The 26,236-nt window shown below is 40.6% G+C and overlaps 1 pseudogene; it reads left to right on the top strand.

Moving 5' to 3' along the window:
• The first annotated feature begins 719 nt into the window (after nt 1–719).
• LOC118983643 (kinesin-like protein KIF2C) overlaps nt 720–26,236 on the top strand; it is a 92,427-nt pseudogene continuing 66,910 nt past the window's right edge.

Below are 26,236 nucleotides of genomic sequence, written 5' to 3'. Positions count from 1 at the left end.
GCCCATGCCTCTAGACTAGACCTGGTAAGATCAAAACTTCTGTCTGGTTGCCCAGAGCTGTTGATGCCCCAGGATTGTGGGCTTTGGATGGTTGGCCATGTGGGAGACTCATTTCGCAGCACCTCCTGGGCTCTGTTGGTCCCTACCTGGATCTCACCACACCAGATGAACCTACCATGATCTTCTGCATATATAATTCTTGGTCATCTGGTGAAGTGTCCTTGCTCATTCACCTCCCATTACCAACACAGAGCCTCTAGGCATGTATGAGATCCAACTTCTGTACCTTTCAAGAAGTAGATACTTAGAGTAGCGGTATTCCTGGCCCCCTTTATTCCTGGTGAGCTCCACCAGCCAGCCTACCTCAATTTTAGAGGATGGAGGAAAGTCAGCATGCCCCCTAGTTAGAAAGTGGAATTCCAGTCTCTTTTGCCTACAGGCACCCCCTGTCATTAGGAAATATTCTCTCTGGGCCTCCCTCTCCTGACTTTGGAGCTGGGAACACACTTTTTCATCAAGGAGGGAAAAAAAAAGAAAGGAAAGGGCTTCTCTGTAGAAATGCTGCATTTCCCCCAAAAGTTACTTTCTCTCTACACAGTGGTGGTAGTAATGGTGGTGGTGGTGGCAATGGAGTTGGTGGCACTGGTGATAGTAGTAGAGATGTTGTTGATGGTAGTAGGGGTGATGGTGTGGTGGTAGTTACAGTGTTGGGATTAGTGATGATGATGGTAGTGATAGTAGTAGTGGTGATAGAGGTGATAGTGATGTTGGAGATGATGGTGGTGTTGGTGATTGTGGTCACTGAGGTGATGGTGGTGATTGTAGTTATGGTGATGACAGTGGTGGTAGTGGAGGTCATGGTAGTGATAGAAGTGGTAATTGTGGTTGGTGGTGGATGTGATGATGATTGTGATGGAGGGGATACTGATAATGATGGCCATAATGGTAGTAGAGGAAGTGGTGGTGAAGGAAGTGTCAGGGAGGTGATTGTAGAAATGATGGTAATGGTAGAGATGGTGATTTTTATGGACAATTACCCCAAAGACAGCTCTGCGGGGAGGTGGTGAGTCCTTTTGGTTTCCAACAGGCATATTTCTAGACATGTAAAATGGGCATTAATGTCCTTTTCATCAGCTTTGGCCCTTAGCAGCAATTTCAGGAAAAATTCTACTAATCACTAACACCATCTGTTACATTAAGCATAGTGCTATCAACAAAAATTGTTTAAAAAGTAATACTGAAATTCCTTGGTAGTTTCTTGTGTTTCCTGAGCCAACAAAGCTAAAAGTACAATGACTAAGATGTAAGGGTCTGTAAAATGCTGTAATTTAAAAGGGGTTCTTTTTATTTGAAAACTTTGAAACCAGGTCCCTGACTGTGCTGCTCACAGCCTGTTCTTGTGGTGGGTAAGAGGTCTGTTGAGCTGGGGTAGAGGATGTGATCCCAGAGAGAACACAGACAAATTATCATAAAGAGCCTGAACCAAGACATCTGGCCTTCTTAATACCAGTCTGGTCAACAGAGTAAAGTAAGCTGAAGGTGATTTAGCTACAAGGAATTTAACTTTATTTTTTTAGCTATGATAGATTAGCTAAATGTATCGTAGATTATGAAATATTACTTTCTATACAATTGGGTTTTCCTATAGTCTAGGGTTTTTAACCTCGGCAATTTTGACACTTGGGGCCAGATAATTCTCTGTAGTGGGAACTACCATGTGCATGATATGAGGGTTAGCAGCTTTCCTTGCCTCTCCTCACTAGATACCAGCACCACCCTCATTGTGACAAACCCAGATATCTCGAGACATCACCAAAGGACCCCTGGGGACATGAGAGCCACCCCCCAGTTGTGCACCATTGCTTGACCAAGGCCTAGGTTGATCACTCTTCTCAGAGGGTCCAGATACTTTTGCAACAGGCCCAGTGCTTTCGAGCCATGCATTCAAATTTCATATCAAATTTAATTTACTTTATATTTCTATTCTCCATTCCTGTAACTCATTTCTATATACTTTCCTTTGAACTTTTCCTTTTCCTGATGATGCCTGTGGGGAAACCCCTTCTTTTAAAGCTTAAATTTAGGGAAATTCAGGATCCTATATTCCCTTTTCTGCCTTGTATTGATGAAAGATTTAAATATTTAAATACCATCCTGGGATTGAGTAAGGAAGGGTAGGAACCAGTTTCTGTTTTATGCCATATTCTCTGAAATTCTTCTGAAATGTATAATCCTTTTGGATGGTTCCTTCATGAGTCACCAATGACTTCATGGGTCACCAGTGACTTCCATTGGTTCTGTGAACCAATGGTCATACCTGTTATCCTATTTGACTTCATTTGAATTCTCCCTCTACCTATAACAGCTTTGTTCTCCTGACTTCTGTGACTCTCATAGACTCTGAGTTTTCCTCCCACCTTGCTAGTGCTTCTTCTCTGCCTTTGTGGCTAAATCGTCTGTTTCTCTCATCTCCACATGTCAGAGTACCCTGGGGCTCAGTCAAGAGGGCCCCTTTTCTCAACTATATAAACATTCTCTTCAGATGTATAGTTTCAAGTACTATACTTTCCCATGCCTCCCCATAACCTTATAGTCAAATGACCATTTGATGTTTCCACTTGGCTATCTTATTGATGCCTCAAATTTAGCATGGTTAAGACAACTCTGTTGTCCAAACCTGCTCCCATTCCTCAGTCTTCTCCATCTTAGGGAAGAGTGTACCATCAGCTGAGCTCCTCAAGCCAAAGATCAATCAGTTATCCACAGTCAGTCCCAACACACATTCCATGTAGCAACACCATCGAGACAAGATATTCTTGACCTTATCTTCAAAATGGAACATAAATGGAAAACACTGAATTTCCATTGCCACCACCATGGGCCAGTTTGCCATTGTCTCTTGCTGGCATTCTCACAATTATCACCTAACGTCTTACTCCTTCTCTTGCTCTCCTTTCCCCATTAGTCACCACCATACAATTGCTCTTGACTTTGTCTATTTGTTTAATTCCTTATGACTTGTCTCTTTGTACCAGAATAAAAGACCTGTAAGGGCAGGAACCTGACTGTTTGGTTTACACTGTATGTTTAGCTCCTAGAACACCTGGTACAGAGCAGGCATAGGCATCCAGTCAATTCATCTTGAATAAATGAGTCTAAGAGTACTCTTCCTTTGTGAAGGTAAAGAAACCATCCTTTCATCACACAGGCCTGGGTTCTGTCCCCTCCTTGTGTGACCATGCAGAAAACTATCTAACTTCTATGTGCTTCAGTCTCTAACACAGGATGAGAATTATGGATCCCACCGCATCCTTCCAGGGGAAGTGTAGAGACTGATGAGAACGATCGAACTTGTCAAAGGGTCTGGCACTAGGGAAGCACTCATTATTATTTTAATGTAAAGTGCAATTGACTCCTTCCTCTTTACTTCCTTTCCCTGAGCTCCAAAACTAGTAGAGAAAAAATCTACTTTAACTTTAGAAGTCAGGAATCACATTTCATTGCATCCTTAAAATGCTTTCACATGGCACCCACTGGCTCTAGTCAAGAGTATGTCCTTATCTTGTATCTGGTGGCCCTGTGGAGCACAGGCCTATCCAAGTTAGGAGGGAAGGGCCAGAAGGTCTAGAGCCCACTGTATGTTTTCCACAGGAACTCCTGCTGCAAGGCCACTAGACCTCTCTCTGAGGGTTCATTTCAGATTCAAATCCTGTGGAAGGCCTTCTGGACCCCAGCTTTCTTATTTTCATTAAACTATTTGGTCTGTCCCAGTTAGAGTCTTTTGCAACCACTGCACTCAATTTACCACCTAATTACTCTTATCTTATTTGTTTAATGAAGCTTACATAATGATTCTAGTAATTTTTGTAAAATGTTAGGTGATTTTACTTTTCACTTTATAATTTTTGATTTTTATATTAATGTTTTATAACACTGATTCTTAATCAAAAAGTCATAAGGAGCTTAATTGATTTAAAACTAACCATGCCCTGAAGTGTGAGCATGCCAAATTGATTCAACTGATCCAGTGAGTTTAAATAAAGCTTGGAGAGCAAGATTTGTATAAGAGGGTACAGCCAGGGGGCCCCCAAAAGAAGGATTTGTAATGGGGTCCAGAACTCAGGGTGTCCAAAAAATATTAAGTATACAGGATGTCCTCACCCCCACAAGTATGAACTGAGGGATGGGACACATGGAGCAGGGCCATTGAGTCATTTCACATAGCAACAGTTTTGCAGATAACCTCTAGAATGGTCATTTAACATATCTACAACATTTAACTGGTTTCTTAGGTATGTTAAATAGCTGTGGGCTTGCTTTGAACCAGGGAGTAGGGACTGACTTCTGCCCAGGATGTGACCCGGAGGCCACTCACCCTGGTTATGGTGCCTGTGTGAGAGCTTGAAGATGATTGGCTCTACAGCACGTGGCCATACCTGCCCGGACTTACTATGGCAGCCCAGAAAAGCTGGAAAAATATGAGAATGCTAGCAAGTGTAGCTAGTTGTGGGAGGAGTCAGAAATGGGGCTGCAGAGGAAGATTGGCACTGGGATTTAAACCCAGGTGCGGTAGCCCTGACAAGAATAGCCATGTGGCTTTAGCAGCAAAGAACCATGTTGCTCCAGCAAAGGAGAACCATGCAGCTTTGGGTCTCCCTTTTCCATACAGCTTAGGAAGCCAGAAAGCAAGATGTAGCAGTGATGCACAGCACTCTCTTAGTTCAGAAGAATGCAGGAGAGACACTGTGGGAAGGAAAGGGGTGAAAGGACTCTTCCTGATGGGCCATGAGAAGGGGCCATGTGGTTTTGGAATAAGAACTGGAGATCCCAGCCCTGGCTGGTGTAGCCCAGTGGATTGAGTGCAGGCTGGGAACCAAAGGGTCGCTGGTTTGATTCTAAGTCAGGGCACATGCCTAGGCTGCAGGCCAGGTTCCCAGTGGGGGCCATGTGAGAGGCAACCACACACTGATGTTTCTCTCTTTCCTCTTCCCTTCCCCTCTTTCTAAAAATAAATAAATAAAATCTTAAAAAAAAAAAGAACTGGAGATCCCAGTGAAACAGCTGATGGTGTCAGGAGCCAAGGGATGCCTACCAGCTGAGCATGGATTACTGAGAAGAGCCAGGGGCTACCTGAGCCATGGACCTCTGTTTCTTTTCCTGACATATGGTACCTGAGACTGGGTAAAGGGGGGAAGGAAGGACTGTGTGTGGGTGTTTTAATGGACTTTGGTATTTTAATGAAGACATTAATTAAGTCATTACTCTTAAGTCTGTATAACTTTTGAATAAATAATTCCTTCCCTTTTCACCAATCTCTAACATGGAGAGCTATAATTCTCTGGTGAGGGGCAAGGCATACCTAGTACAGGGGACCCCAGGAGAAAGGCAGGTCCATTCAGTAACATTGTGGGACCCCCTTCCCTGGTGGTCAGTCAGGGAAAATCATGGGAGACCACATGCACAGTAGCTTTGAAGTAATACAACCACTTGCACATGCACAGTAAAAGCCCAACAAAACTAGCTAGGAAGGATCCTCCCTAGAAAAATAGAATCCCTCAAGCCCATGATGCCCATCTCTTCTTGGAGTTGGCCTGCTTTCAATTCTTTGTTTAGTTCAATTCTTTGTCCCTATCACCAAGAACCTGATTACCTCTGCCCACTTGTGACAATGGCACCTGATAGAAATTTTCCTAAAGCGCTTGCTTTGGATAACTCAATTATGCTGCCATCTTGGCACAGTAAATTATTGGACAAATACATTTTTTGCCCTTCTCAAAGACTGGAAAGATGGGAGAATTTCTTTTAAAAGTCTAGGAAAATTTAGCTAAGTGTAAAATGTTCTATTTATAATTTTTCCTTCTGGAAAGCTGCAAAGAACACACATTTGGAGGGCAGGCTGATTTGCAATGTACAAGGTGGGGCAAAAGTGGATTTGCAGTTGTAAGTATGGAAAGCACAAAGTTTTTCTTGTATTATAATTTACAATTATTGTAGGATGGTATTTTCCATATAAACAACTGTAAACCTACTTTTGCCCCACCCTATATATGCTTTTTTTTAATAGAGGGAGAGAAAATATCAATGTATGGTTGTCCCTTAAGTGCCCCTCTACTAGGGATGAGGCCTAGCAACCCAGGCATGTGCCCTAACGGGGAATTAACTGGTGACCATTTGGTCTGCAGGCCTGCACTCAATCCACTGAGCCACAGCAGCCAGGGCTACATATATGTTTTGATTCAGAGCCTGGAAATCAACATCACCATCTTAATATGAAAATGTTTGGAAATTAAGTACTGATAATACTGGCAAATACATTGACAAAATGTAGTAATTTGGGATGAGTTTATTTTTAAAAATTTTTTCTGAAGGAATGGTCATACAAGCACTTTTCCATAAGAACTTCCTCTAAGCAAATGAACTCATAAGAGAAATCCTCAGTTTTTTTGGAGCAGCAGGAGTTTCATTAGGCATTATTGGTAAATGACAGGTCAATTTAGTTGTAAATGACCCTGAATGGCAGCTATTTGCCCCAGAGGCTACATTCCTCTACCTGCCTCCCAGCTGATGTGAAATTATTTCCTGGATTTGAAAAATATCAGAAATAATATCCTAGTGGATCTCTCTAAACCAAATGAAATGATTACTGAGGACAGGGAGATAAGCCTGACTCCAGAAAGGATGCAATTCCCAGGATGCAGGGCTTCCTGAGGTCCCAGTGTGGACAGTCACAGGTGATTTTCCTGAAATCGATCTTTCCAAAAGCATTTTCCTTTGCAAACAGTTTCAATGGTTTCTGATTTGCTTTCATACCTGTATTTCCCATTTCTTGCAAGTCATTTGTTTTTCTCTATTCTCTCTTTTCAACAGTATTTGACTAATTGTCTCTTGGACTTGACTGCCTGAAGTCTCACACACCTCAAGCTCATTGCCACTAACCTCCCCACCAGTGATAATGCACCTCCCTGTCTTGGTCTTGTGTTCCAGACCTTACTCCTGCTACATGCTTCTTGGGGCAGCATCCCTGTTGGGCTTTAGTCCCCCCTGTTTGCCCAGGGCTAAGCACTGCATTTGATATAGAACACTCAGTCAGCAAATACTTCTTAATTTTTTCTATGGAGGTACACAAAGTGTACAAATCTTACATGATGTCTTGAAAGATTTTTATCCATCTTATGTCACTATCCCAAACAAGATAAACAACCCAATTAAAAAGTGAACAAAGGACTTGAACAGACACTTCCCCAAAGAGGACATACAGATGGCCAATAGGCATATGAGAAGTTCCCCAGTGTCACTAATCATCAGAGAAATACAGATTAAAACCACAATGAAGTATCATTTCACACTTGTCATAAATCAACAAACAACAAAACATTTAAAATCTCAACATCACTGATCACCAGGGAAATACAAATTAAAACCACAATGAGATATCACTATTACCAATAAATCAAGACATAAGAGCTGGCAAGAATGTGGAGAAAAGAGAACGCTTGTGTAAAACTGTTGAGGGAAATGCAGATTGGTGCTTCCACTGTGGAAAGCAATATGGAGTTACCTCAGAAAATTAAAAACGGAACTGCCTTATGACTCAGCAATTTCACTTCTGGAATATATCCAAAGAAACATGAAACACTAATTTGAAAAAATATGTGCACCTCCATGTTCCCTGCAGAGTTACTTACAATAGCCAAGACTTGGAAGCATCCCAAGTGCCCATCAGCTGTAGGTGGATAAAGAAGGTGTGCTACCTTTCCTCTCCTCATTTTTGTTAGCTGTAAGAAATCAGTTTTTTTGCAACAGGATAGATGGACCTGGAGGGTATTATGGTGAAATAAGCCTGTTAGAAAAAGACAAATACCATGATTTCACTTACATGTGGAATCTAATGAACCAATGAAGTAACAAACGAAATAGAAACAGACTAATGGAATAGACTGTCAGCAGTCAGAAGGGAGAGGGGTTGGGGGAAGGTGATAAAGGTGAAGGGATTAAGCAAAAAAAATCCATAAAAACTCATAGACACAGCAGTATGGTAATACCAAAGGAAAAGGGGGTTGGGAAAGGTAGAAGAGAATATAGGGGGATAAATAGTGACAGAAGGTGGTGAACATACAATACAATATATAGATGCTATATAGTAGACTTGTACACCTGAAACCTATATAATTTTATTAACCTATGTCAACCCAATAAATTCAATATAAATAATAATAAAGAAAGAAGAAGCAACTGAGGAGAAATAAAGCAATACTCGGGGATGAAAAATAAAAGATATTGAACATTCCCAGCCACCCTGGAAGGCTTTCTCTTACCCTCTCTCAGTTATATCCTCAACCCTACCCATTTGAGAAGTAACCACTATTCTGACATTTATCACTGAATATTGATTTTGCCTATTTTTAACCTTCATGTTTGAAGTGTTAAACGTTGCCATAAAAATGCATCTCTTGATCTTTCACTGCAGGGACTGACCTACAGTTAATTGTGCTGAGATCTGAAACCCATCATTGTGTCTGTGGGAGGCTGCTTTCCACAGGCTGCTCCCACTGTTGACTGCACATGGTGGTCTCATTCCTGGGAGATGGGGAATTACTCTGATAGGCAATTTTGGCTCAAGAACTTCTCAATGGTCCCTTAGAACTTCTCAAGCTCCCTTAGAAATGCACAGTAGTCTAGGGCATTTCCATACTTCTTTCATCCCTTCCTACCCCACCCTTTCCCTCACTCCCTTCCTTCCCCCCTTCCTTCTTTCCTTCCTTCCTTCCTTTTTACTTTTCATGGGGCAGACCTGCATCATAGTCTGATAATTCTCAGCCTCTCCTGACTACCTCCCTATTTTCTTTTTTTAAGTATATTTTATTGATTATGTTATTAGTGTTGTCCATTTTTTCCCTCCCCTTTAATCTCCTCTGCCCTGCACTTCCCTCCCACCAGCATTGCCTCCACACTTTAATTCATGTCCATGGGTCATACATTAAGTTCTTTGGCTTCTCCATTTCCTATATTATTCTTAACCTCCCCCTGTTTATTGTGTACTTACCATGTATGCTTCTCATTCCTGTATCATTTCCCCATTCTCCTCCCTCCCCCTCCCCACTGATAACCCTCCATATTATCTCTATTTCTGTTATTCTGTTGCTGTTCTAGTTGTTTGCTTTGTTTTTGTTTTTGTTTAGGTTTAGTTGATAGTTGTAATTTGTTGGTATTTTACTATTCATAGTTTTGATCTTCTTTTTCTTAGATAAGTCCATTTACCATTTCATTTAATAAGAGCTTGGTGATGATGAACTCCTTTAACTTGACCTTATCTGGGAAGCACTCTATCTGCCCTCCCATTCTAAATGATAGCTTTGCTGGATAGAGTATTCTTAGATGTAGATCCTTGCCTTTCATAATTTTGAATACTTCTTTTCAGCTCCTTCTTGCCTGTAAGATTTCTTTTGAGAAATCAGCTGATAGTCTTATGGGAACTTTTCTGTATGCAACTGTGTCCTTTTCTCTTGCTGCTTTTAAGATTATCTTTAATCTTTAGTCTTGGGTAATATAATTATGATGTGCCTTGTTTTTGTGTGCCTTGCTTGGGTCCAACTTCTGTGGGACTCTCTGACTTCCTGGACTTCCTAGAAGTCTATTTCCTTTGACAGATTCAAGAAGTTCTCCTTCATTATTTTTTCAAATAAGTTTTCAATCTTTTGCTCTTCCTCTTCTCCTTCTGGTACCCCTATAATTTGGATGTTGGGATGTTTAAAGTTGTCCTGGAGGTTCCTAAGCCTCTCCTCATTTTTTTTTGAATTCTTGTCTCTTCATTCTGTTCTAGTTGAATGTTTTTTTCTTCTTTCTGCTCTAAATTGTTGAATTGAGTCCTGGTTTCCTTCCCATCACTGTAGGTTCCCTATACATTTTTCTTCACTTCACTTTTTCTTCTACTTTGTGACCATATTAAACCATATCTGTGAGTATCTTGATTACCAGAGTTTTGAACTCTGCCTGTGATACGTTGGCTATCTCTTCATTGCTTAGTTCTATTTTTGGAGTTTTGATCTATTATTTCACTTTGGCCATATATCTTTGCCTTGGCAGACCTGTTATGTTTGTTGTAAGGGGCCCAGCCTTAGGTATTCTCTAGGGTGGGGCAACCCTTGGCACTGTATTGTGGTGCTATATGTGGGGTAGGGGTCAGAGAGGGAACAATGCCACTTGCTTGGCTCCTGGCCAGTTTTCAATCACTTCCCCCACTACTCACAAGCAAATTGGGCTCTTCTGGTGCTGATTTCTGGGTGGGTGGTTTGTGTATGTTCTAGACCCTGTGGTCTCTCCAACACTTCTCCTGTGAGGCTAGGAGTTTCTCCTGCTGCCACAACCCCCACAGGTGTTTTCAGTCAGAGGTTTTGGGGCTTTCATTTCCCATTCTGGAACCCTAGGTTGCTCCATCTGTCTCACTACCCATTTGTTCCTCCCAGTTTAGCTGCATGCATATATGCAACTGCCAGGTCCTCCAGCTGCTGCCTTGCTGTGCATCCATTTTGCCCCTCCTACCAGTCTGGATGAATGTTTCTTCTTTAACTCCTTGGTTACCAGACTTCCATACAGTTCCATTTTCTGGCAGTTCTGGTTACTTTTTGTTTTTAAATTTGTTATTGTCCTTTTGGTTTTGCAAGGAGGTGAAGCATATCTACCTATGCCTCCATCTTGGCCAATACCTTCCTACATTCCCTCAGGGGTACTTTTCTTAATTATCTCTTGAACATTTTATTTGAACTCTCTTTCTTGGAGGACCCAGAATAACACAAGTATCTCCTCTTCCCTGTGAGCTTCTTTTTGGTTCATTATTAGGCCTATGATTTTCATCCACACGGCTGCATGTTACAGCAATTTGCCCTTTTTCTTTATTGTTGTGTAGTGCTTCATTATATATATGAAAATGCCTGCAAATTGTTCAGCTCTTTCAGACATGATGGGCATTTGGTTGCTTCCTGGTTTTGCCTATTATGAATAAAGTTTCTATGAGTATGCTTGGACTTACCTTTCGGTGGGCAGTTGCATTCATTTCTTTGTAGTGAGATTGGTAGTGGATGTTTAATTTTAGTAGATAATTCAAAACAGTTTTCTAAAATGGTTGTAGGAATTTACATCCACATACTCATAGAAGTATTTACTGAAAGAATGAACTCAAGCCAGAAGGTCTTTTTAGCACTAACTTTATCCCAGTCACTCCCCTGACTACACACACACACAGCATTTCTATGGTGCCCATTGTTATGATTTCTAAATTCTAATCTTACAAGATGTACAAAGCCCTGCATGTTGTAGCTCTTATATGATTCTACAGTCTGATTGCTCATCACAGCCAGTACCCAGAACCCAGCATTCAGGACCCAACACCCAGTAACCAACACAGCACCATATACTTCATTTACATTTAATCTCCCTCCTTCAAATATCACAGTCTTTTTCTCCTTCAGGTTTTTACACATAGTGGAATTTCTGCCTAAAACAGCTCATTCTTTCCCACTTGGCTTACTTCATGAGTTAGAAATACCTTGATTGCAGATAATAGGGAAAAATGGACTCTAAGGGGATCAAATAGCAACTCATTTTTCTCACAGAACAAGAAATGTAGAAACATGTAGCAGTCAGCATTGCTCTAGTAGCATGGTGATGAAAGGGCTGGTTCTGTGCCATTTTCTTTTTGTTTCAAGCTGTTGCCTTTGGTCATAAGATAGTTACAGGTATTACATGTATACTCAAGACAGGAAGACTAGAAAAGGGCTAAATCAGCCATTCCTGTCTTTTTCATAAGAAAAGTCAAACTTTTTCCAGAAAAAACTTCAGCAGACTTCTGTTAGAGTTGTATTGACTATAACTTCAAGGGAGTCTGGGAAGCTACTAGCTCTTCCAGCCTCCACAGTGGAGGACAGAAAATAAGAAAGGGTTTGGGAATTGCTAGTGAGTGAACCTACCCACAGTGTCTCCCCCATTAAGCTAACTCCATTCATACTTCTCATCTCAGTTTAGCTATCCCATCCTCATGGAAGCCTTCCTTGATCTCCATCTTTCTAGGATTAATTTAGGTGTTTTCACTGTCATATTGATCCCTCAATTTTGTTCTAGTCCTCCTGAATATTTTTGCCAAACCTCACCTTGAGGTATGTGTTAAATCAAGTCCTTTAAGGAAAAAAAGCATGAAATTATATACAAGCATCTTCCAGAAGTCGATATTTTGCCTGTCTTAGTGTCAAGCCTTTGTGCAACCATAAGGCCAACATGTCTTCTTGGGGGAGTATCTACCACTTTCCTCATTGGATAAACTACCAGGAAAGTGTTAGTAAACTTGTCTCAACATTTGTACCTGTTAAAAACCAGCCTCTCCAGACTGGTTCCTCCCACCCTTTTTGTGTTATTGCTATTTGAAAGCCTTAAAGTCCCCTCTTTTAGGGGCAACCTAGTTTAATAGTAGGTAAGACCTTAAATTTTGGTGTCAGAAAGTTGAGTTTTGAATCCTCACTCTGCACATTCTAAATACAGTATATTGCTTTGGGCTACTCACTCAACCTCCTTAAGCCACAGATTCTTTAACTGTAAAATGGGGGATAATAACAACACTTACTCCCAGGGTTGTGAGGATTACATGCATTAATCCTGGAAACCTTGTCCTGTAACAAGCACTCAATCCATATTGGCTGCCCTGGTTTCCATCTATTGCTTCAAGCAGCCCCTCTCCTCACTTCTTTAAGCTCAGTCAGGGAAATGCTAATCCAATAACTTCCTAAATTGGAGAATTTACACTTATGTAGGAGGGTGCAAACAAGCAGCCTCTAACTAACTTGGAAACAGCAGCTGACACAGATTGTGCATTTGCCCTGTGCCTCACACATTCAGATAGCCCCACTTATGAAACGTTTTCATACTCTACTTGCTTTTACAAAAGACCTACATAAGTACCTACATTTCATAAGAAATCTGAAGAGGATTTTCACTTTTAGAAGGAGAGGCAAAAATTGAAATAATTTTCAGTGTTTGTTTTACTACAGCCATCATAGAGGCAACATGCACCCTGGGCAGACAGGGGTTCTGCCAAGGTCCTTTCTTAGAACCATACTCAGGAAGGATCTCTGCATTCAGCCACCAAAGCTTTGAACTATCTGTGAGCAGTTGTGCTTTATCTCTACTTATTTTGTGCATCATCGGCAACATTGTCTTAAGGTGATGGATTTTCACTTTACACCACTTCAGTTTATGAAGGGTTTCATAGGAAATCTCTATTTTAAGTAGTTGGGGGAACCTATATGAGCTCATTACACAGAGTTGTTTGTTTCATTTTGCCTCTTTTGCAGGTAAGGAATCTGAGTCTTGGAGTGGTTTGTAAATTTAAAGTATCCCACCAAGGATTAAGTGTGATGTGTCTCGTTTAAAGCCAGGGCATCTAACCATCCTGCTGAGCTGGTTTTATGACATTGAATGTGCTGGATAGCTGCAGAGAGCACCAAGTGTCTTAGAGTTCAGAGGTGCGAGAAGTCCCACCAATTGGGGGCTTCAAAAAGCCTTCATATGAGACACAACTTGGAGGGTAAGGGAAGTTTTTGTCATGTGGCTGGGAGAAAAGGTAGAAACAACAAGAATGGTCTTTTAAATTACTAGAACAGCAAAAGCAGACACAGATTTCAAAAGCACGGGATATACTGGGAGAAGTAACTGAGGAGTACTGGCAAGCCTTGGTTCAAATCTCAGCTTGGCCAATTACTAGCTGTGTGACCTTGACTAAGTTGCTTAATTTCTCTGTGCCACAGTCTCCTTTGTAAAATGAGAACAATGAAGTACTCTGGGAGGATAAAATTAAATGATACTCAGGGCCCCGTATAGTGCAAATAGTGCTCACTATGTTTAGTACATTACACAGGAGATCAGGAGAAGAACAGAGGAAGCAGCTATTGAGGTTTTCTGTGCTTTAGGTAAAAAAGTGGGCAGTGCCTGTCTCTCTTGATTTCCTCTCACAGAAATGGGAGTGTGAATCATGATTTATGTAGAGCTAGGGTCTGCTTTTAGCAACTTTCCCAGATTGGCAAAATTCAGAGGGAAACACAATCATTAAAAAAGGGAAAGACACTCATCTAAGTACCTGATTAAAAATATTTGGCTTCAGCAGATATTTCAGGCCCTTTCCTCAGGGAGAGACTTGGAAATTGTTTTCTGGGAGAAATTATGCACACTTACCTTTCCAGCCAGCCAGTACCCTTTTTTTTGGGGGGGGGGGGTCACTAACAAGCCCCGAAAGTCAGCCCCGTGGGGAGAGGGAATCAGAAAAAAAGAAACATGGGTGATTAAAAAAAAACTTTTACATTTCCTTCTCTTTTGAATCAGCTGGCATGTGCCCAGCAAACTGCTTTGAAGGGCCTAAGACATCTTGGACCATCTGCCATCCCTGCCCTTACACTGCCCCCACTCCCGCCTTCCCTAGGAGATCTGAGGAGAATTTAATCCATATGGTTTTGATTCCTTCACTCATCAAAATGCAGTTTTTCAAGAGTTATTTGATCTACAAGATGTTATATGAGTGTCTTTTTATATTTTATTTTTTCCCTTAGAAAAGAAAAGCCAATAGTTTGCCAAAAGAAAATGAACTCCAAACCCTTGGGGTCTGAAGCAGTTCAAGCATTAGTTCCAGAAAAGCCAAGGGACACTGCTCATTCAGGGCCTCAAATGTTCTTTTCATAGTTAGGTGAATCAAAGAAAGGAGGTGGGTGGGGAGAGGCATGGTACTTGCTTTGCTTTCCTTTCTCATATAGGGGGTGTGTGTGTATGTGTGACTCACTCATCTATCTTAATAACCCAGTAAATAATAATTACAGTGTATTAAGAAGTTCTTGAATGCTGGGAACTGTGCTAAGTGATTTATAAGAATTTTCTGTTTGAATATTTATAATTACCTTCTGAGGGATGTGCTCCCTCCCTCTTTCCTTCCTTTCCTCCCTTCTTTCACTCATTCTTTCATACATTGAATATTTATTGATTGTTTATTGTGTGTCAGGCACTATTCCAGAGTCTGGAGACATAGTAGTTAATAACACAAATCACATCTCCATTTCTGGGCACACATTCTACTTCAGGCTCAATTAAGCAAGCAAATAAGATAATTTCAGGTATTAATCTGTGTAATGAAGAAAATAAAACAGGTGGCAGATCACTGAATCCTGTTTAATTTGCCTGGATGGTTGGGGAAGGCCTCACTGAGCTAAGATCTGAAAGACACCAAGGATTCAGCTGCAAAGATTTAGGAATGTGGCTTTCCTGCAGAAAGAAGGACAGGGGCGAAGTCCCAAAGTTGGGAACATGTTTGGCACGTCTAGGGAGCAAATAGAAGGTCAGCACACTGGGGCAGCAGAATGTATGAGGCAAAGGGTTACCTTGGTGGGAAAAGAAGCTGAGTTAGGTATGGAGGACTTTCTGGACCCTGTGCTAGGTGGTAGGAAGGATAGAAGGGCCAAGGCAGAGAAAAGGAAGTGAGGAAGAGCTACAGCTGGCCTCAGAATATGGGTCTCCTTCCCCTCCAGGTCAGGAACATAACAGATTTGGACAATTGCTCACAATGGGGCTCACTGTGCTGGCACAGCAGGAAATGAGCCTTCTGGACACTGAGTGTACTTGTCTCAGTAATGATTGTTCAGACAGATATGCCCTCAGGGAAATAGGAGAGAGGCAGTGAATTCAGATATACTTTGCAAGTGGGCTTGCTCTTGGGAGGAATAAAAAATGGCAAGCAGGTCATGGTTTTAGCCATGCAGCCATCTCAGGGGGTAGTCAGAAGAGGCCCAGAGGAGTTTAATCACCTGACTGAAATTCTATAGTAAGGGACAGAGTGGAGACTGGAGCCCAGGGCTTTCTGCCTCTTACATTTGATTTTTTAACAATGCTTTCACAAGTCATTGTTATGCTATTAGACCATCCTGGGCATAACATGTTTCTTTCAGCTATCACTGTGGTTTCTTAGGCCCTTTGGGGTCTGTTTTCCCCTACCTGACAGTATAACTCCTTCACAGGAGTCCATAGACGATTCACATTCTCTTTATTTCAGGGCTTTTCTATTTTAAAACAAGCAGAATAAGCATACTACTGTTTTTCTCTATACTGATTTAATTTTATTTCCACATTTTGCTTGTGTCTACTGTATATGCAATAGGAATTCACTAAATGCTATTGATTTACTAAATATGCAAATAAGTGCTGCTGCTTTCCATTCAGTGGTCAAGAGCTCTAGAAAGCTTTCACTCATTCATTCAGTCATTCATTGATCCCACACTTTTGCATATCATTCCAGATATTATACAACATGTTAAGAACTCAGAGCAAACAAAAGCAAATCTCTGTTCTCAAATAGCTTCCAATCTGGTTAGGTGTGAAGATGTTGTGATTGTAGAATCTGAGAGACTGGCATGTAAATAATTTTACACATTAAAAATACTCTTATGAAGATAATGTATGTGAGTTTGTGAAAAGGAGGATTGAGAAAGTTGGGGAGATGTGGGTTTTATTAGGGATAACTTTAGGGAGAAGGCAGCATTCTAACCCAGACATTGATCAGGGAAGGCATTCTCCAGGGACCAAGTGGGAAACTGAAGGTAAATGTGCTGCAGCCACTTTTTTCACCTTTGTGTCCTTCCTCTAGAAAGAAGCCTGGAGCTGTATGGGGGCTGCTGATGGAATGTGGAGGGAGGAGGTTACAGATGTGTCCACAAATACTGCTGTGACTTGGGGAACTATGGAATTTCTGCAGCCAGTTTCTGATCATCTTTCTGAAAATGGCATATCATGGTTTTGGACAGGGGCTATTTTCCACTCACCTTTTCCCATACTTTGAGAGTTAGTCCTGATGCTTCTGTGGGATAATCTTTTGTCCAGCCTCAGTATACAAGTTGCAAGAAGGACCAACCCCAGCCCATTTGATTGGAAGACCACATTCCTTTGGTCAGAGTGACCATATGATTAATGCCATGCCAATCAGAATAGAAAAGGCTCAAATTCTAGGATTTTCACTTGAATTGCTAAAGAATTGAAATTCTGCTTTTCTGCTGGATTTGATGCTGAAAGGGTGTGGTCTGCAGAGCTGTGGGCAGTCACATGGCTTAGAATGGGGCCCACACCAAGGTGTGGAACTGACAGGGAGAGGGAAGCTGGTTCCTTGTGACTTCCTTTGGACCCTGAATAAACTGGTACCTAAGGACAACCTTATCCTAAGGCATGTGCCAATAGATTTCCTTTTCAGCTTTAGCCAGTTTGAGTTGGATTTTCTGTAGCTTGTACCAGCAGAATCCCAAATAATACTATGGCCAATAATACTATGTGAAATGTCATAGCTTTAGGAAAACCCCGCCCCAAGAAAAATTATCTTGGCGTACAAAGGAGAGTCGAAAGGATGAATTTCAGGCATGATGGTCAAGAATACAACTGAGAGGGGCAGAATATAGATGCCATGATTTTAGATTATCTCTTGTTCTCACTAATGTCAATGACATCCATGTCCCTGAATGAGAGGATTTTTTTTTGTAGTGGTATATTTCACTGGGAAGAGTTTTATATTTTCAGCACAAATTTTTGTTGTTGGTGCTGAAGATTTCTTTTTTTTTAAATATTTTATTTATTTATTTTTTAGAGGGGAAGGGAAGGAGAGAGAGAGAGAAATAACAATGTATGGTTGCCTCTGGTGTGTCCCCTGCTGGGAACTGGCCTGCAACCCAGGCATGTGCCCTGACTAGGAATCGAACCGCAATTGTGTGGTTCACAGGCCCACGCTCAATCCACTGAGCTACACCAGCCATGTCTGAAGATTTCTTTATGGTTATCTTTATACAGATCAAAAGTAATAGTTTAAGTAGTCACTGATTAGAGACTACTTTGATTTAGAATCCTACCAGTCACCTAGTTCAACCTCATTAACCTTCTGATGATTAGTATAAGCCATAAGCCATCATGTCTGCTAAGCTATAACATAGACCTGCCTATATTTCAGTAGAAAAAAACTTATTTTGTTTTTTTAAAATATATTTTATTGCTTACGCTATTACAGTTGTCCCATATTTTTTCTCCCCTTTATTCCCCTCTGCTCTCCACCCTCCCACAAGCATTCCTCCACTTTAGTTCATGTTCATGAGTTGTACATATAAGTTCTTTGGCTTCTCCATTTCCCATACTATTCTTAACCTCCCCCTATCTATTTAATACCTACCATTTATGCTCTTATTCCCAGTACCTTTTCCTCCATTCTCCCCTTCCTCCTCCCCACTGATATCTTTCAATCTGATCTCCACTTCTGCAATTCTGCTCCTGTTCTATTGTTTGCTTAGTTTGATTTTGTTTTAGGTTCTGTTGTTCATAGTTGTGAGTTTGTTGTGTTTTACTATTCATAGTTTTGATCTTCTTTTTCTTAGATAAGTCCCTTTAACATTTCATTTAATAAGAGCTTGGTAATGATGAACTCCTTTAACTTGATCTTATCTGGGAAGCACTCTATCTGCCCTCCCATTCTAAATGATAGCTTTGCTGGATAGAGTATTCTTAGATGTAGATCCTTGCCTTTCATAATTTTGAATACTTCTTTCAGCTCCTTCTTGCCTGTAAGATTTCTTTTGAGAAATCAGCTGATAGTCTTATGGGGACATTTTTGTAGGTAACTGTGTCCTTTTCTCTTGCTGGAAGTTTTCAGCCCATTGGAAGCATGAGTTTGGAGCAGCAGAGGAGTGAGATTGGCTCAGTCCTATATGATCAGCGTGAGCTGGTTGGTATCCTGCTATCAAAGTCCTGGCTCCTGCCAGGTGACCCTCTCTACGGGCTGTGGTGACTGTTCTGTCTCCTCTGTCTTCAGGTCACAGGGAGAGCAGTGAGATTCCCTAGTTACTGACCTCCAGGTGGTGTACTCTCCCTCTTTTTTCTGTGTATCTCACCCATGCCTTTGCAAATGGTCTCCCTATGAAACTCTTCTCAAAGCTTCCATTTGCCCTCTACTTATACTGGTCCTGACTAATTCACTCAGAGGCAAGACCTAGGATAGTGCCTCACATACAAGTACTCCAGATGGTCTACTGCTGCTATTGTTTTGTCATCCACAAAGCAAAGAATGAAACACAGATAGGTTTGTGGTTTGACCCTTGATTTCATTGGTTAAAGGCTTTTCCTAATCAAATAATGTAAGTTTTATTCTTATGAATCCAGATTGGCTTTGATGAATAGCTGACCTTCCCATCAAAATACTGTTAGGGAGAACAAATGGACACAGTCTCCAAACCCCAATCATCACACCGGACTTTCAGTTTTCCAGTATCCTGACCTCCCTTTATTGTAACCCTCAGGAGGTTTCCTATTTATGCTAATCTCACTGAAGCAATTGCCTATAATTAATGCTTCCAGTAGGGTCTATATATGTTATAGTCACATGTCCAACAAACTCATATGTTGAATACCTAACCCCTAGTGTGATGATAATTGAATGTGAGGTCTTTGGGTTTAGATGAGGTCATTAGGATGTAGCCCTATGATAAGACTGGTGTCCTTATAAGAAAAAGGAGTATAGGACAGAACACTCTTCTTCTCTCTATCATGGGAGAACACAGTGAGAAGGTGGCCATCTGCAAGCCAGAAAGAAGACCTTTATCAGGAATCAAATTGTCCAGCACCTTGAACTTGGACTTCCCAGGCTCCACCACTTTGACAAATTACTATCTGGTGTTTAATCCACACAGTCTGTGCAACTTTCCTATAGGAGTCTGAACTAAGACAATGTAAATATTTTAAATGTGTAATGACAATGTGAACTCTTCTGTCCTGAAAATTCACTGTGGACCAGGCACTGGACTAAGTATTCTATGTAAATTGTTTCATTCAATTCCCACAGTAACACTTATGGAATTGCCTTTAGTTTTTTGTTTGTTTGTTTATTTGTTCATTTGTTTGGTTTTACTTTTTTTTATTGAATGCCTTTAGTTTCTTGACAGAAAATCAGAAATAACCAAGAGTGGTTTTAAAAGATACTACTATTTCTCTGATATAAAAGAAGCCTGAAGCTTGGCAGTCATGAGCTTAATAGAAGCTCCATGATCATCAGTGTCTCAGGCACCTCAGGCTTTCTCAGTTTAGAAGTTCCATCTTCAAGCTTACTTCATGGCCAATATGGCTGCTGTAGCTCCTGATATTATGTCTACATTTTTGACAGTAAGGGAAAGGAGAAAAGCCAAAAGATTTAAACGTTAGCTCACTCTATGACCTTGCTTCACCGTCTTTCCCAGAAATCCTGCCCAACAACTTTCACTTTCATGGGCCAACTTTCATGGGGCAGAGATTGCTCTCATGACCACACCTACATGCAAGTGAGGCTGGGCTCACTGTAGCCTTCAGTAATGCCCAGACTATTAATAAAATAGGAGGAGAAAATAAATATGAGGTAGGCTGTCTTTATTATAGCACTGCTGTTGTCCTTATTTTACAAATGAGAAAACTGAGGTTTGAGAATCAGCCATCTTGCCCCAAACTACAATGATGGTAAGAAGGAGCCAGCACTTGGGTTGAGTTTTGCCCAACTCCAGTACCTACATTCTTTACCTCTGTGTGCTAATGGTGAAGTTTGCCTAAGAAGAAAGGCTGGTAACTAAGTAGGCAGCCTGTGTATGTTCAAATATCTCCAGTGCTGCTCTATGGACACCTGCTAAATGGGTTCAGAGTTTTGAACAATTCTGGCTTTTGTCCAAAACTTACTTCCAGAGGAATTACAGAGGAAGCTTGTGTAAGTGGAGGACTGTGTTAACTTGTTTGCCTCTCTGGGTCTCTCTTTCTGGGTCAACTGGAGGCTTTGAGGGAGCCCATCTGTTCACAGTTGTATGTCCAGTAGCCAACACAGTGTCTTGCACACTGCCGGGACCCATTAAGCATTTTGTTTTGAATAAACAAAGGGAGCAAACTAATAAACTTGTATATACCTAACATTCTTAAAAGCAACTTAACTTATTTTGCCTGGATGGTATTTAAGCACCAGCTGACCAGTTGTTTTGAAACAACACTTGTAAGATGTAAAATCTCCCTGAAAAAACCAACCATTGCCAATGTGAATCCAAGAGTCTCTGTCTGTGAAAATCAGCATGTGTGTCCTCCATGAGAATTTTTTTTCTGGCAGATTACTGAATATCCTTTTTTTTTCTGATTGACCTATAAAAAGTACAATGAAGAATTATGTTAATGCTGGTATGTCTCCAAACACATCCTACTGAGGAATGAATCTATTTTTCAAAGCCAAACTAAGTTTTAATTTAGTGTCCCTGTGACATTTTCTTTTTCATGCACATGAAGGATACTTCTATGAAGGGAGAAACCTGGAAATCTTTCACAGATGGACACACTTCATGCCTGGATGGAGTAACTCTCATCATGCCAGCTTTCAGTTAGAAGTAAATAAATGGAGACAGCTTCATGGTGTCTCCATTTATCAACCCAGGGCCTTGGTCCTGGATTTCTACAACTGCAGCTGAAAATTTTTATTTACATTTTTTTGGTGTTTTCTGAGCAGCTTTAATGTGCTAGGTTTAACTTTTAAGACCTTCTCCTTGCCACTTCTTCCCCCACCCCAGGCTTTAAGAGTGACATGAGTCTGGAGCTAACTCTGGGAAACAGATGTGCCCTTTTTCCACACAGGTGAATTCTGAACAGAATTCTCTAGACAGAAGTCTAGCCCTCTTGGGACCAAGTAATGGAGACTCCCCCTCTGACTATAATTCTGTTAGAAGTTGGAACCGATGGGGAAATGTGTCTCATCTGCCCAGCACAGTCTAATGCCCAGGTGGACTGGCAAAGGCTTGGTTAGGATGGGGGTTAGGGTATGCTCTGGGAAAGGACACTTTGCTGTGCTGTTTCCCCACATTTTGAGACTGAAGAGGAAGGCCATGACATCACTTTATAATTCTTCTATTAAAGAACTGTATTGGTTAGTTGTTGCTGCATAACAAACCATTCTAAAACTTAGTACATTAAAAGAAGACCATTTACCTAGCTCACAAATTTGTAAATCAGCAGTTTGGAGTTGTTCAGCTGAGATTTCAAGAGTTATATCTTCTTGTTAGATTGATTTCTTCCTCATGAAGGAATCAGTCTAACAAGAAAATATAACCCTTGAAAACATTTATTCACCTAACATAGGAGCACCTAAATATACAAGGGGGGGAGACAAAAGTAGGTTTACAGTTGTTTGTATGAAAAAAATATATGCAGGTTATGATTATTACTATAGCTTTATTAACTCTGTGTTTTGTGTACTCATGGCTGTAGGCCTATTTTGCCCATTCATGTTTAAAATATTAAATATTAATGGATATAAGAGAAAAATAGACAGTAATAGAATCATAGTAGGGAACTTTAACACCCAGTTTGTATCAATAGATAGATCTTCCAGACAGAAAAATCAAGAAACCAGCAATGTACTAGACCAAATGGATTTAATTGACATTCTCAGGGCACTTTACCTCAAAGCTGCAGACTATACATTATTTTCAAGTATATGTACAACATATTCTAGGATAGACCACATGTTAGGCCATAAAACAAGTATCAGTAAGATTTAAAAGGTTGAAATCATATAGAGCATCTTCTCCAATCACAATTTTATGAAACTAGAAATCAATTACAAGTAAAAAATTGAAAAAAACATGGAGGCTAAATAATGTGTTACTAAACAATGAGGTCAAAAAAAACCCAAACAAAATAGATCTTGAGACAAATAGAAAATGAAAACCCAAAATCTATAGGACACAGTGAAAGCAATTCTAAGAGGAAAATGAATAGCAGTACAAGCCTTCCTTAAAAAAGAAAAATCTCAAATAAACAATTTGTTTTTAAATATAAAGGAATTAGAAAAATAACAATAAACAACATCCAAAGTGAGTAGTAAAAAGGAAATTAAAGTCAGAGCAGAAATAAAATAGTCAAAAAGTACAAAATATCAATGAATGCTGGTTGGATGGCTCAGTGGGTTGGAGCATTGTCCCATGCACCAAAAAGTTGTGCATTTGATTCCTAGTTGGGACACATACCTAGGTTGCAGGGTTTATCCCTGATTGGGGTGTGTATAGGAAACAACATTGATGTTTTTTTCTCTCTATATATCACTCTCTATCTCTCTCTTTCTCAAATTAATAAAAACATATCCTCAGGTGAGGATAAAAACAAATAAAAAATGAAAAGAACACCAATGAAAGTAAGGGCTCATTCTTTGAAAAGATAAACAAGATTGATAAACCTTTAATGACTGATAAATTAATAGAGATAATAAATAAATATTAAATTAGTTATTTAATGCTGAAGGTCACTAATCATGAGAGAAATGCGAATGAATATTACAATGTGATATCACCTTACTCCTATCAGAATAGCTATCATCAGTTAATCAACAAACAATTTTTGGTGAGGATGTGGAGAAAATGTAACCATTGTGCACTGTTGGTAGGAATGCAGATTTGTGTAGCCATTGTGGAAAACAGTATAAAGGGTCTTCGAGATATTAGAAATGTACCTGCCTTATGACCTAGTGACTCCACTTCTGGATATATAGCTGAAGAAACCAAAAATACTAACTCAAAAGAATATCTGCATGCCTATGTTCATTGCAGCATTATTTACAACAGCAAAGATAATGGAAGCAAACCAAGTGTCCATCTAAAATGATTGAATAAAGAAGGTGTGTTACATATATACAATATAATATTACTGAGTAATAAAAAGAATGAAATCTTACCATTTGCAATGGCATGGATAGATCTAGAAGGTATAAGGCTAAGCTAAATAAATCAGACAAAGACAAATATATAATTTCTTAATATGTGGAATCTAAGGAACAAAATAAATGAACAAACAAAATAGAAACAAATCATAGATACAGAGAATAGACTAATGATTGCAAAGAGGAAGGGTGTTGGGGGATTGGGTGAAAAGGGGGAAGGGATTAAGAAATAACACGGGGCTGCCTGGGTGCCTGGGGTCGGGGGATCTTTCTTGCCTGTCCCCGCCTCGCTGCTGGCTCTGTCCCTCTTACCGGTCTGGTTGAACAGTTGGTTGTTGTCGGGTGGTCCGTATAGTTCAATTTTTCTATTCTTTGGCTGCGTCTTTGTTCTCCAAACTTTTGTTGTGTTCAAACTTGGTTGTGGGAGAAGGCACAGTGTTTCTACCTACCCCTTCATCTTGGCGGAAGTCCAATGAACTATCGTAACTTTTCAAGTGTAAACTTGCATCTGCAATTTGTTTCTTTCCTTTGATTTCTATCTGAGTGCCTATGAACAGATTAAATTTCCAGTTTAACAGTTACTCTTCACCCTGCTACACTTCTCTTGCCATAACTCCTGAACTTCCCCTAGGCATTCAAATCAATGAACAGAATTTTCCATTTCTTAGAGAAGATAGAGGTGAGGTAGGTGGGATCAGAGCCCAGTTCTCCCTGTGCCCAGCTGGAACATCTACCTGATCTTCTGAGAAACAGAGTGAACAGCCAATAGAATCCCATCTTATATGAAGTTTGGAGGCCAAAAATTTCAGAGGGCATTGAAAAACAGTTAAGAGATTGTGCTGGGACAGTAAGGTCCCTGGGATCTGCGCCAGGACCAAGGCTGCTTCAGCCCTCAGCCTGGCACCTGTGACAGAATATGGGGAGGAGAGTTAAATCACCATCTCCTTCCCCTACCAGAGCAGGGAAGGTAGCCCAGAACCAGGAGTGTTCTGGATGCTGGAAGTCGCTGGGGGGAATAGAGAAAAATGGAAGACACAGAGGTGGTACAAATCTGCTAGGACTGTGGACACTGGCAGTAGAGAAATTGAGGAGCCAGATGACACCTGGAGAAGGGAGGAGTTGGGCTGTGTCAAAACCTGACTTGGGTAGTTTCTGGACTGGTTGGAAAGTTAGTTGGGCTGTGTGAAAAGCTATGCACTTGTAAAGAACAGAGGGCAGCTGCTCTGTAAGGAACTCTCCAGCAGCAGCTCACTCAACTGGAGGGAAATTTCAGCTGCGCATGCCCAGACACTGAATAGTGGAGCAGAACTACTCACACCCAGCTTGCCTCAGGCTTCACGCCCCAGATGGGCTCACGCTGTGTGCCCAGAAATTGAGCGGCTGATAGAGTCTAATAGCTCACGCAGGACCTGGGCAGGCTGAAGCTGGGAAATTGCGACCCAGACCTGATCTCATTCCTCTCAAAACCATAGGAAGGGAGAAAAGCAAAACCCAGCACCCCTCTTCCTGTGGCATCTAGGAAGACAAGCAGAACTCGCTGAACAAGTGTAAAGCCAGCAGGAGGCTTTTCTTTTCCTTTTTTTTTTCTTACCCCAAGTGAGACAGTAAGACATGGAGTTTGACTGGTTTTGCTTTTTCTCTCTTTATTGTATTTTAATTTTCTTTCTTTCAAAACTTCAACCGTATTCCAGTAACACATAACTCTTTATCAGGTACTTTCTATTCTTGTTATTCAAATAATCTATTTCTTGTCATATTATTGTTGTTCCAGTGTTATTATAAATGCCTCTTGTTCCATACAATTGTACATACTACACAGTAACCCTCCCTGATCTTAGCTCACTTCACTTCAATCCTGAACATTATTATTGTTGTGGTTAACTCTATTCCCTCTCAAAGTATGCCTACTTTCTATCCTTTATTCTCACTATATTTCATCATCTAACCTTGCACAAGTGCTCTGTGTTGTGGATTCAGCTCACAATCATCCTTCCTTCTAACAAGAGTCTATCTCTCTTTCATCTTTTATAAAAACTGGCTAGTTGGGTGAAATATCACAGTTAATGCTATGCTTATCCCAAGAAACTCCTATCTCTTCTCTACTGCCTGGCACTTAAATCCCATAAAATACTCTCCTGCTGTTTTAATTCATTTTGCCTGCCCGCTGCCACTGATCACATATAAGAAGAGGTGGGAGCTTCGAACATCAGTATACCTGCTGGAGGAGATAAAACCACCAAAAAAGGAATTACCAAAAAGCAAAAATCCAAGTACAACAAGAGAGCCCAAACAAATAGAAGAAAGGGAAAACCTAGAGCATTCAAACAAGGAGACCAGAGACCACACCACTGAACCTCATAGAATTCAACCATAGAAGTTCACCCAATAAAGACACTTAGCAACTACCAGTACTTGGTACTGGTACTACCTTGTACTTCCAGAACAGGGACATGGTACATGCTTCCATTTCTTTGTGTGTTCCTCAGTTTC

This window comes from Sturnira hondurensis, unplaced genomic scaffold, assembly GCF_014824575.4.
Source record: "Sturnira hondurensis isolate 20B ecotype Veracruz unplaced genomic scaffold, ASM1482457v3 Scaffold0002840, whole genome shotgun sequence".
In the NCBI taxonomy this organism is placed as follows: domain Eukaryota; kingdom Metazoa; phylum Chordata; class Mammalia; order Chiroptera; family Phyllostomidae; genus Sturnira; species Sturnira hondurensis.
Note: the sequence above shows the minus strand (reverse complement) of the source record. Positions and strands in the feature narration are given on the sequence as shown.